Source organism: Ammospiza nelsoni, chromosome 8, assembly GCF_027579445.1.
Source record: "Ammospiza nelsoni isolate bAmmNel1 chromosome 8, bAmmNel1.pri, whole genome shotgun sequence".
NCBI classification, from domain to species: Eukaryota; Metazoa; Chordata; class Aves; order Passeriformes; family Passerellidae; genus Ammospiza; species Ammospiza nelsoni.
Genome location: NC_080640.1, coordinates 20,087,122 through 20,099,504, shown reverse-complemented (window position 1 = coordinate 20,099,504; position 12,383 = coordinate 20,087,122).

Genomic DNA, 12,383 nt, shown 5'->3' with positions numbered 1-12,383 from the left:
GAAGATGATATGTTCCTCCAGGCAGTTAAGAGAATAATCTGTAAATATTGTGGTTTTGGCTAGTATATCACAGGAGTGCTGGCTCAGGCCAGGCTGCTCAGACTGCTTCCTGGAACTACAGAACAATTGATATAACTGAAGTCAAAGGACAGTAACTAGAGATCTGGAAGTGCTTCCCCTCCATGCATTTTTAAAGCAGTGTCAATGCAGAGAGTAAGAGATGCCCAGTTACCAGCCCAGTACGAGCTGATCTTGTATTTGGAGGAAGAAATGTCTGTGTTGTTGGATGGAGCTGTCTTTATGAAAATGGAAGAAATGTCTGTGTTGTTGGATGGAGCTGTCTTTATGAAAATGAACAAAGACTTTACAGAAGACTTCAGGAAGCATCACAGCAAACCCAGAGTAGCACATTGACTAAGTGTTCACTAGATTTTTCTAAGGTCTGTTTGGAAGACAGTTTCAGTGATCTTTGTGTGCTGCCCAAAAGGAGCTGGAAACCATCTGGTACCAGTACATATCTGCAATGTCCTTCTGCAGGCCCAGTGTGAAGAAGGTGGTGATCTGGGGTAGTTGATAATGGCATGACCTTAAGAAAGATCTTGAGTTGCCAGGATGTACTGCTGAAGTAACTTAAGTGGTAGTTTATTCTTGCTTTTTCTTTTAATTTCTTTTACCTTTCTGGTTACCTTCATTGACCTTACCCCAAGAGAGCAGGGGAAAGGAATTAAAAAGATATATGGAAACAGAGGTCAAGCATTGAATGCTGAATGGTGTTGCTTTACAGATATCTGTGCTTGCTTAGCACAGTCTGAACTTTGGAAGGGTGCTGTGTTCTTCATAGATGGGGGGGATAGTTTGTGTTACACCTTGCATAAGATTGATTGTACATAATATCATATTCAATTTGAAGGAAACTCTGGTAGAATGATGATTCTACTTATGAGCTACCAGTGTCCTACAAGTTTGGATTTTTTTCTATTTAACACTTTCCAAAAGTCCATTGAATTCTCTTAGAAATTGAATTATTTTACAAAAAGTCATACCACCTGTGGATTTTATTAATCCTCCACCTTTCCCTTTTTAGAAAAGGGAAAGTATCTGGGAATACCAAGAACACTTACTACAGCTAGTTATTGATTTTTAAAGTCTCCAATTCCAAGAAATTATGCTTCCAAACTTGTCATGCAGCACATATTTCAACTGCTGGAAAGCACAAAGTTGTCTAGTTGCCCTATAATAGAGAAGACCTTCTCTTTTGTGATTTTCACTGTTACTAGGGCTTCAAGTATTTCTCACAGATTGAGGAGAGAGTCTACAGAGCACTGAATTACCAGCTTTCTTTTTCATTCAAGGATCAAATGCTTGTCTTCAATGGGTAATTGCACGTTGAGAAGAAAATTGAAGGGGAAAAGAGGGTGAGTATCAATTTAAAATATTTGCTGTGAAATATCCAAAATTATAGCAAGACTTAGTCATCTACTGTCCATTTTAAATTATAAATGCCATTATTTTTCTAATGCAGTTGATGAGGTGCTATAGTATTGTATTGTTGTGTGTGCTGGCAACTGTAGAATAATATCACTATACAAAAACACAGATTAGTGGCTGACACAACAAAATTGATTTGCAAATTCTATAGCTCTATTGAAAAGCAATCTCTGGAATATTTTTCCTTTTTTTCCCCCTTTTCAGTTCTTCAGAACATTTTTTCCATTTCTGCTGTGTGACTCAGGTTTTAGTATTTAAAGGACTGATAGGGTGTGAAAAAATCTGAGCACAGAAATGTTGCTTTTGGAAGGTTATTATAACTGAAATTGGAGAGGCATTGAACTAACAGAGTTATGGCAGATTAAAAAGGAACAGAAGTACTCAACTTTGGATTTTTAGTGTAGTTTCCATTCCATGAAAAATAGAACTGTCCAGGAAACTGAACTACTGTTTTGAACAGACTTCACAATGGATCAGTTTTTAGCTTACCTGCATGAGAAGTCCTGTATTTTAATGGATATTTCTTATTCACATGCTAAATTAATTAATTAATTAGATGTTCAGTAGCTTGCACTTTGCAAGTTAAGAAATGCAGTTATTGGCCACCTGAAAAGGCTTATGTTTGATCTTAACAGAATTGTGCTAGGTTCAAGTATTCCTCTTATGTTGTCTAAAGATTACGCCTGAAATAGTAGAAATTGTATGGGTAATAAATCATGGATATAATGGAGACTTTTACATTGAAATTACAGCCCAGGGCAATACCGTATCTTGTACTTGTGATCCAGAGAAAAAAAATTTATGTACTGTGTACAAACTTCTAAAAAGGCTCTTTGAGTATGTAAACAGCAGATAGGCACTGATACATCTTGTCTTTCAGCTGATACTGTGTCCAGGATAACAGAGCCTGTTGGAGGCATGGTTTTGCAGTAACTCACATGACTGGGACAGAGTTTCTAGGTAGAAGTCTTGTGGAAATCCTTGGCTGTGTTCAAAGGCTATCACAGAGGAAAACTTTACTTCTAGGAGACTTGTTGGTGTGATGCTGATAATAAGTGGCTTGAGGAAAAGGTTCAGGTTTAAGTGATAAAACTGGAAAATGAAATTGCTTCCTCCAAAATGGAGCCGAGAACATCCAGAGAGACAGGACTTGTCTAAGTTTCAGAACAAAGTAATTACCATACACTAACACCTCAAATACTTTCTGAATGTTTGGACCTCTTTGAAGGCACTAGCCTGTGATGTCACATTATACTTTGTTTTGCAGGCTTTGAATTTTTGGTAATGATATATGCGTGTTATCTTCATCCATCCCCACATCCATGGGGATCTTTTAAACTCTGTGTATGAAGAGATTTTGAATGTTTGCCTCTTGTTGGAAACATTCTTGTACACTGAATAAGCACTCTATTTGCAGCTAAGCTCTTAAGGATTAGTGAAATTATAGACAAACTATAATTATGGTACAAATACTAATTATTGGAAAAGGAAACAAGTCCTATTTTTAAGACTGCTAAATATTCAAAGCTGTTAAATACTGATTTTTCTTTTTCAAGTCTAAGCTTCAAATTAGCTTGTTTTAATTTAAGCAATGTTATGAAATTGATTATAACATTTTTGAATGTTAAAACTGGTGAGTTTTATAGTTCAAAATAACTTATAGCTGGAAGCAGTTAAAGACACTTGAATGGAGAGAAATAACCACATTTCTTAAAGGGTGTGCACTTGCCATAAAATACCCCTTAAGAGAGATATAGCACCTTTTATTTTAAAAGAAACATTCTTTTACTAGAACAGCTTCTAGTGACTGACCTTGGTAGGGAGCTAGGCCGTGGTGAGCTCTGTGCATCCTTTGCTGTTCTGTTTTCTGTCCCACGCTTCTATAACTCATGGCGTTGCTGGCTGGGAGCTGGAGCCTCAGCAGGCTATTGTGAGGTGCAGGCAAGTCCTGCCCACTAATGTCCATGCAACAAGAAATGTGTGGGGAGAGTAACACTAGGGACATTCCAGGCTCTCAGTATCAGATATTGAGCCTGTTTGCTGCTTTGAAATTGTACTTCAATGCATTAGTAAATTTCTGTTTAAAATATCTGGGTTTTCATATTTGTGATTAAAAGAAGCAGAGTATGAAAATACAAAACCAATGTAATCCCTGCAACCCAGCAAATGGGGCTTTATAACTCCAAGTGCAGAACCAATTAGCCATAAATTGAGAGCTCATGACATTTGCCAAATGTGATCTGTGGCATGAATTGGAATAAAACCCATGTGGATTAGCAATTCAGTTGCCATAGAAACTTCTGAAACTGGAACTGTAACTTGCTGAAGAACACAGCCCATGATATTTTGGTATGTCTAAGCCTTTATATGTAATATCAGCTGTTACAATAGCTATGTGTGTGGTTTCTTTTCTGGCCTCCTTTCTCTCATGAACACTGGAAATGGGTTCTTTATGGTTAACTCTATGGTTGCTCTGGTTCTTGCTGCTAGGGATCACTACATACAGGTGATCACTCCAACTCCTGATGTTGCAGGTATTATGTAGAGAATGATAGGCTGAAGCTATGAATTTACTATTTGCATCCAGCTGAGTTTGGCAGTCACAGACTGTAGTGGGTTAGAATATAAAAAAATAGAGATAGTGTAGAAAGTAATCTTTCCCCTAAGGAGTTGCAGCTGGGCCAATTATCAAAGACTAGGAGCGGGCCTGACTTTAACAGGCCACAGCTGTAACCAATAAGAAGAGTGCTATAAAAGAGTGGGGTGGTTGGTTGAGATGGGAACTGGAGTCAGTGGCTGCTTTGTGAAGAAGAAAGAGTCAGTGCTCTGACGAGCTGTCCATGAGAAACACCAGGAAGGTATGGAACTTTTGTGATAGGAGACAACAGTATGGAACCCCTTCAATAAGATGACAACAATAGACCAATTTCAAGAATGTACAGGTACCTAGCATTTATATTGGTATATATTCTGTTCACTCTTTAAAAGCTCTGTATAGCTGGACTCACCAGCTTCCACAACCCAGCTCCTAGATTGGATCTAGAATTACCTTCTATACAACAGCCTGTAGCTGATTCTAGGGATAATGGACAGCAGGTGAACCTTCCATTTCTAGAACAGTGTTTTAAATCTTGGTGTCTTCTCATTGCTCTGACCCTTGCATTTGTTCAGCTCAGTGCATCTGCAAAGCAGATATCTATAGCTTTTGAGAGAGACTACCATACCAGTCTACAGAGAAACATATTGGTGAAGTTACAGTCAGCATTTATATCAAGTCTACATTTATAACCATCAGCTGGATCATGGTTAGGTGAATGAAAGGCTGCTATACCATTCTCCTCTGTTATGTGCTCTCTGTCTGCTCTTTTGTCTTGAGAGCTGTTAGTCCAATACTTGTGCTAAAATCACTTGAAATGGAGACCTTTGAAATGACTTACTGCAAGAGGGAATGTCAAATCCTCGTTCATGTGAAAGTGAAGGGATAAAAGGCAAGAGTTTGAATCCAGGCTTTTAAGTATGCTAAAAATCAAGCAATGGACAGCCCTAAACTTGTTCAATGTTCTATTCAGCACTTCTGCCCTGGAGAATGCTGAGACTTGGCATGACAAGAGACCACAAAAATCTTTAAAACATGGCAAGACAGCCAGGCCTGTCTAAGCAGATAGCTTTTAAAGCCCCTATTAGATTAATAGAAAAGCCTACATTGTTGACCTATTGGTTTGCTTACACTTTAAGTCTCTGGATACCTAGATATCTGGATGAGGCTTCCATGAATTATTGAAGTCTCTGTGTAGTAATTGCTAACTGAATCCCTCTGTAACTTTTAGCCTGCTATTTAGCATTTATTTACAAGTTCTCAGTGCTTTCTGCTTGAGCAAAATGTGACACATATACTCATTGCTTTTAATCAATGCAGAATCATATTTGAAACAGTACTGTCTTGTGCACCCTGATTCTTTAGGCAAAGTCTGATTACTCCATTTTCAACAGTTATATTCTGTAACATCTAGCATCTTGCTGCCATTTTCAGTCTGCTCTTCTTGTAGGAGTGTTTTTAGATGTTAACTATTTATAAGGGCCCTGCAATGTGCATTTTGGCTTTTTTTACCTCTTAGTGGAAACTGAGAGTGGAGTATTATAAAAACATAACAGTCTTGGGCTTTATTCCAAAATAAAGAAGGGATTGGGGGCAGGGGGAGGTAGGAGTAATGGGAATGGAAAAGGTTATGTTCTCATAAGAAGTGGCTGCAACTTGGCATAACTTTGGAAATCACACCTGTTTGATTTAGTGATGAATTTGGCATAAAGTAGTTGCCACTTCTCTTCAATCTAGAACTTAGCTTTGCAGCCCTTCTGAATATTATGTGGAATTTTAATCTTGATCCAATGTGCCTTATTTCCTATTTCTCTGAAGTTCATGGATTAATTATGCTAGCTTGCTAGGTCAGAGAATTTGAAAATTTATTTGTGCATATAAAGGGGCTGAAATCCTAAAGACTCCTCAAAGTAATGCAGTTATAGCATAGTCTGTACAAAAGGGTAAAATAACAGTTTTAAGTCATTGAAACTGTAGTTAACAGATATCGTGGATAGAGATATCAGGTTTTTTTGAGGCCGTAGGTTCATCTAGAACATGAATCCAGAAGAAAAAAATGGGCTGTGTTATATAAATAGTTGATGCTGTTGAGTCTTTGATTCTTCATGAAGCATTGCAGAAGACATGCAGTTTGCAGGGTGGGACATTGCATTTTGCTCTTTTCATAGATGTGATAATCTGTATAGCAATAACAGTGAGCACTTCTGCTTCTGGAGTTAGCGAGTCTGCACTAGTTACTATTGTTGTGACAGCAGAGGACTCAAATACCTTTCTTTGTCTGCAAGTGGGGCTTGTTTGTTTGTTTCAAGCTGTTCAATTGACAGCAAGCTGGTTACCATGAAATTGAAGTGAATGTAATTCCTTAGTAGCTGAAAACTAGAGAATTGTTTCTAGAGTTTATAAAGTCTATTAATAGTTGAATCATCAGCAGTAGTGTAATCAGGGCTGGGGGAGAGTGTGGAGAATTATATAACTGCAAAACCAAATATAATTGGAGTGACATTTCATAAAATTATGAAACAGGCCAATGGAAAACTAGAGCTAAAGAATGGCAGGAAATGTACACAAAACCTGGTTGTGTGGGTTTCTACAGCCCTCCTCTTTTGACAGCGTATAAAGGGCCTGATCCTCAGCTGGTGTTAGTTATCCCTCAGGTGAGACAAAAGAGCTGCACTGATTTCCAGTTTAGGCTTTGACACAACCTGTCTGACTTGGAGCTTGCAGTTGGGCATGTGATAATACCTATATTGGTGTAGTACATAAACATATGTGTGGGAGAAATAGGGAAATGCTCCAGCCTTCTATTCCACAAGAATACAGGCTGACAAACAACTGCAAATCCTCCCCACCAGCCAACCAACCCACCTCACAACCCTTGAATCCTACAATTTTCTGTTAGTATTTGTCCATGCAAGCTTTTGCTTATGTGAACATTCCTAGAAAGAGAAGACTAAAATCTTGGCAAGAAGCGCTTGCACAGTACTTGTGCATGATTTTGTGTGGTGACTGTGATTTGAGTCATGCAGTGAGGCCCAAATTGATACCATGGAGTATAGAGCAGTGAACATGGATGGTGGGTGATTTGTGAAAAACAGCCTTGAGATAACTGGCATAAGCCTGTCAATTTACTCATGTTTTAGGAGTTCAAACAAATGACTACAGAGCATAATTCTGAAAGTCTGGTCAAGTATTTTTCTACCAAAAAAAAAAGGAAATATCAGTTGAATATTTCTGTTTTCAGAAGCAATTATGTAATTATTTTGCTAAATTTTTTAACACATTAAACATGATTTCGTAGAAGAGCACAGTTGAAAATCTGTATTAAAACAACTTTTGCAGATAGATTTTTACTCTACATGGTTGGCCTTGCTTTCAGGAAGGGTTCTCTGAGTTTAACAGGATCATTTATAAAATAATGAATATAGGGTCCAATTCTAAGACTTCAGTATTACAATGTTTCAAATGCTGTAGCTAAACACAGATGAGCCACAGGCAGGTTGAGACGTGTTTCAGATCAAAAGGGGCGCAGATCTGCTGTAAACACTGCATCCTCAATGCTTAATACAATTTATTATAAACTCTTTTGGTTCTGTCCATGCTTGTAATATAAATCACCTTGTAACAGTAACATTATAGATTTGCTGCTGCTTTGTCTTAGGATGTTGCTTCTCAAATTTAAGAATTTACCTTCTTCTCCCTAAAGTTGAATACTAAGGAGCAGAGATGTTTGTTGGTCATAAAATATCTGTGCCCAAGAGTCATATAGAAGTTCTAAGAAAAATCTTTCTTACCTGCTTCATTGAGATTCCCTGAATGTCATTTGTTAGCAGCTTTTTGCAGCTATGAATAGGAAGCCTGAAAACAGTTATGAGCTCAACTGCAGAGGAAAAAAATTTTTCACAAGAGGCACCTTGTGAAAAAAAAATCTGTCATTCTTGCACAAGTAGGTGTGAGTTCAACAGAAGAATTGAGATGGGAGACTAAAAAGTGCTACATAATACACAAATACTGGCAATCACAGAGCACTTTTACAATCATGTTGTTGCATTGCTCCAGCATCTTCAAAGTGCATTGATCAAGCTCTGCTTATGATTTTGCCATGTCATCCTTCTTTGCATGATCTTGGACAAGTATGGCCTAGTGTGTAGCATGATACATATGTTGCCTAGTTACATCAATGCACGAAATAACTATCAGAATATTCTCTATAGGGAATACTTGCTTGAGGCCTACCAGATTCAGGGAACACTTAAAATGCATATTTTAAAAATACATGACTCCATTACCATGCTTACGCCTACCTTAATATCTAATGTGGGGTAATGCTGAGATACTGATAACACTGAGATTGGCCTGAGTATCTACAACATGTCCCTTTAGACTGGCTCAGCACCACCAGTCACTACATCAGGATCTGTAAGAAAGGTAAAAATTATGGCCATTTTTGATTTTGCCTTTTATTTACAAAAGGTATTAAGTCAACCCTACAGAATGTTTCACTGCTGTCTTGTAGAAATCACACAGTGCAATCAATGAAAGCTTTTCTTGCCTTTTGTAATGTTTCAAACAGCAAGTCAGTCCATTGCCTGTTATATGTGTGTCTGAGCATTTGAAACATTGAATAACAGTTCAAGAGTAAAATCCTAAATATAAAACAACTTAAGATCAGGTTCCTTTTTGTCTAGTAAGCCATGATAATCACTATGTACTCAAAATCTACCTCTTGGGAAGAAAACTGACTTAAATATTTCGCCTTCACTGAGTTATTAAGACCTGGCAAGTCATGTGTAACTGTATTAAACTGCACTTTGGGTAAGGCTTCAAAGCTGACCATGCTGATTACTTTAACTTAAAGAAAAATGTGAACCAAATGGAAGTGTCTCACTGGTATGATGAAGATATAACTGATAATTTGAAAGCTTAAGTAGAAGGTTTGAAGGGTAAATGATGAGTAGACAAGGCCACTGTATTAAAAAAAAAAACACTCCACAACCATAACACTACACTGTGCATGGAGTTATGGAGTCAGTAATATTTTCTAATCTAATGCTTTTATCACAACTGAATTTGTCCTGTTTGTAGCCATTCAATATCCTACAGGGGGAATTATGAAGGTGCAGTCTCTGAAATAAGCCAGAACTTGGTTTCTATCTTGTTCATGCAGCTGAATTTACCCTGATAACAAAAAACCCACAGTTGCTTTTCAGCTATCTGCTGGGTTTCCTAGCAATTGCTATTACAAATACAAGGAACTGAACATGGCTTTCTCAGTAAGGCTCTGAAATCTGATGCAATTTGCATAATGAAATATGCTTGGGGTTCATGGTTTTAGCTAAAGTTAGCATAGTGAAATATCTCACAAAGAAGAAACAACCTAGGTGGCTCAGATTAAAGCACAGGGAGATAGTTGTGGTAAATGGAAGTTGGCAAATTTAAACCAGAAATGATAGGTGAACTGTTAATGCTGTGGATAAGTGAATAGTTGCAAAATGTGCCTGGAATACAGTGAGCTTCATGTAGTTTGACATCCTTATATCAAGTCTGGCTTTCACTCTAAAGTTTTGCATGAGTTTATGATTGTCTTCCTCCCCCTTACAGGAAGTGCATGTTCTTGTGTTCCAGTCATGCAGCACTGACCCCTGGAAAACAGTGGTACTATCAGCATTAAGGGAGTGGAGGAAGATGAATCCTAGAAAGATTAAATATTGGATTATGGTATACCAAAGCAATGTTGTGACTTGGCTCTGGTAATTTTTTATTTACCTAAGTTGATATTAGCCATGGAAAACTGTGCATTAGTCTTCCCATTCAGCTGTGTTGTTTATCCCTAGCTATCTGGCCTGGGACCACCTGCAGGTAAGGATGTGCTGCAGTTGGGGGTAGAGGAATGCTGTATACCTTTAGGGCACTGATCAGTGTTTTTGTGTGACTTTAGTGCTCTCTGGGAGTCTTGGCTGCCAGCTGTCAATAGTGGTTTGTAACCAAAACACAGATCAGAGGGAGCACAGTCCTAAACTGAGGAATGTTGTGGCTTGATGTAAGCCCTTGGATGGGGTGAAGCTGTCTAGGCAAGGCAAACTCAGTGCCTGTACTGTACTTGCATTTAGACCATGCATTACAGAGAGGATGCTGTCTGTTATCGTAGTATGTTTCCTTTTTCTGGCTCTAGTGGGAGCAGGCTGAACCCTCTGATAAAGATGTTGAAGATTTCTAGCCTTCTCAAGCAGTGGCTTCTGACTCTTACCCTCATTCAGACCTTTTTGACAAGTTCAGCCTGTTGTTGCTGTTTTGACCACCATGAATTCTGTCCTGAACAGAGCACAAAGCCACTTTTCTATTGTCTTCTCTGAAGCAACATTACCTTTGTTTCACCCCTCAGTGAAGAGCCTGGCTCTTTTAAATACCTGATGGTAACACAGACTGTTTCCTTTACCCTTACCTTCAGCATCTTTAGCTGTGTGTGCCATTCTCTACATGCCGTGCACATGGATTTATTAATGTACTGAAGATGCTCAGTTTTCTTGTGAAACTATTTTCAGCCCAGATCACAGTGCTGCTTTGATTTGCTGATGGGCCTCTGTATTTCTTTGCCAACATTCCTGCGTGTTTCTGGTTCTTATTTATTTTTCTAATGCCAGTTTCCTCTCAATAATTACTCTAAACCTACACAAATGTGATTTTCTCATATTACAAGAAATATCTTACAGGGCATGGACCTTATGTTACTTCCTGAATATTATAATATCTTAATTAGGCTATGTATTGAATAGCAAAATACTTGATTAGGTCACTTACTATTTCTGTCTACTCCCAACTAGTATCTGCAAGCTTAACCCTAGAGGCTGATTCTGGCTAATCATATAGTGCATAAATCATGAGTGGCCTTGAAGTAAGCAGCTTTGTAATGCCTCAGTCTCTCAGCCTTCCTGGGACTCTTCCCCAGAGAACAATTCAACACCTGGCTATTGATTGTTAAAAGACAGATGTGTATAAGGTCTCCCTCTGACTGAGCATAAAATAAGCTGGCTAGCTCTTATTTTTGAGAACCTAGTCTGGGACTAAAGTAAGATTGGGCTTTTTTAGCATTAGGTGACGGAAATACATAAAGCAATCTCTGCAGCAGAAATATGTGTCAGTTATAATTAAGCATCATATATATGTGTGGGGGAAGAGGACTGAAACTGGTGATTTAAGAGCAAGTTCCTCCTACACTGCATCTCCTAGTGAGAACAGGAGTGAGCTTTGCTGCACTGCAGTACTTTTTACATCTCTTCTGTTTCTGAGAATCTGAAAAGTGGTCAGAAAACAAGTGAATCCCTGAAGAAAAGGGGAATTATAGGGAAAGAATCTAAAGCATATTTATAAAACCCAGTATATCTGTGTCAGTCTGTAGGGTTTGGGACAACTGTGTTGGGAGGATGGTCACTGGAATTTCAGGAACCAGCCCTTGTCGAAGAGGAAAGTGATTTTTCATGCCAAATTACATTTTCTGTTTATTAGTCATACAACCCTGTGTGAGGTTCATACAAGCAAGTTCAAGCAAAAGTTAAAAAATTACTTTTAAAATGCATCTTATACTGAAAGAGCAGTTACTTTTAGAAGGATGAAAGAGGAATATTGGGGGAAGGATCAATCTGATTCCCTGCATAAAAACCTTCAGCAATGTTTTGGGTTGTACCTGCTGAGCTCTATGCACAGCTATTGAGTATGCTCAGTACAGCTTTCAGGACACAGAATAATCACTTTCAGCAAATTTACTCAGGAGGAGCCTGTCTGCCAAGTGGAGCCACCTCCCTCCTTGGTTGTGTTTATAAAAACATTGTTTAAATGGGGAAAACAAGAGAAAAGCAAACAGATTCCTCGACCCACCCAGCACTTCTCTTTGCCGCACAGCCACTCCTCCTGTGTGGGATCCATCACATGACAGGGAAATGCTTCTGGGAGCTGTTATTTTAAAATATTGGCAGCACATCTTTGGGTGGGACTGCTCTATCTCGTATCTTCTTACATTCTCCTACCAGCTACTTGTCCTGTTTTATATGTTGCTCTGGCTGTATGAGCTATAACAACATAATTTTTGTTTGTTCTCTGAGACTTTTTCATGTGCTTTGAATGAGGGTTGTTCTGTGGATGATGTGCCAAAGACCAGTCACCAAATCTGACACTTCCCTGTGAGGAAAAAGTAATGTCCAAATGGCACAGATGGCCTTTGACACTGTATTAGTGCACCTGCCTAGGCTGGAGTGTCTGTGCTCAGATGCAGAGAGAGGCAGTGCTACTCCAAACTCATATTGTGTGT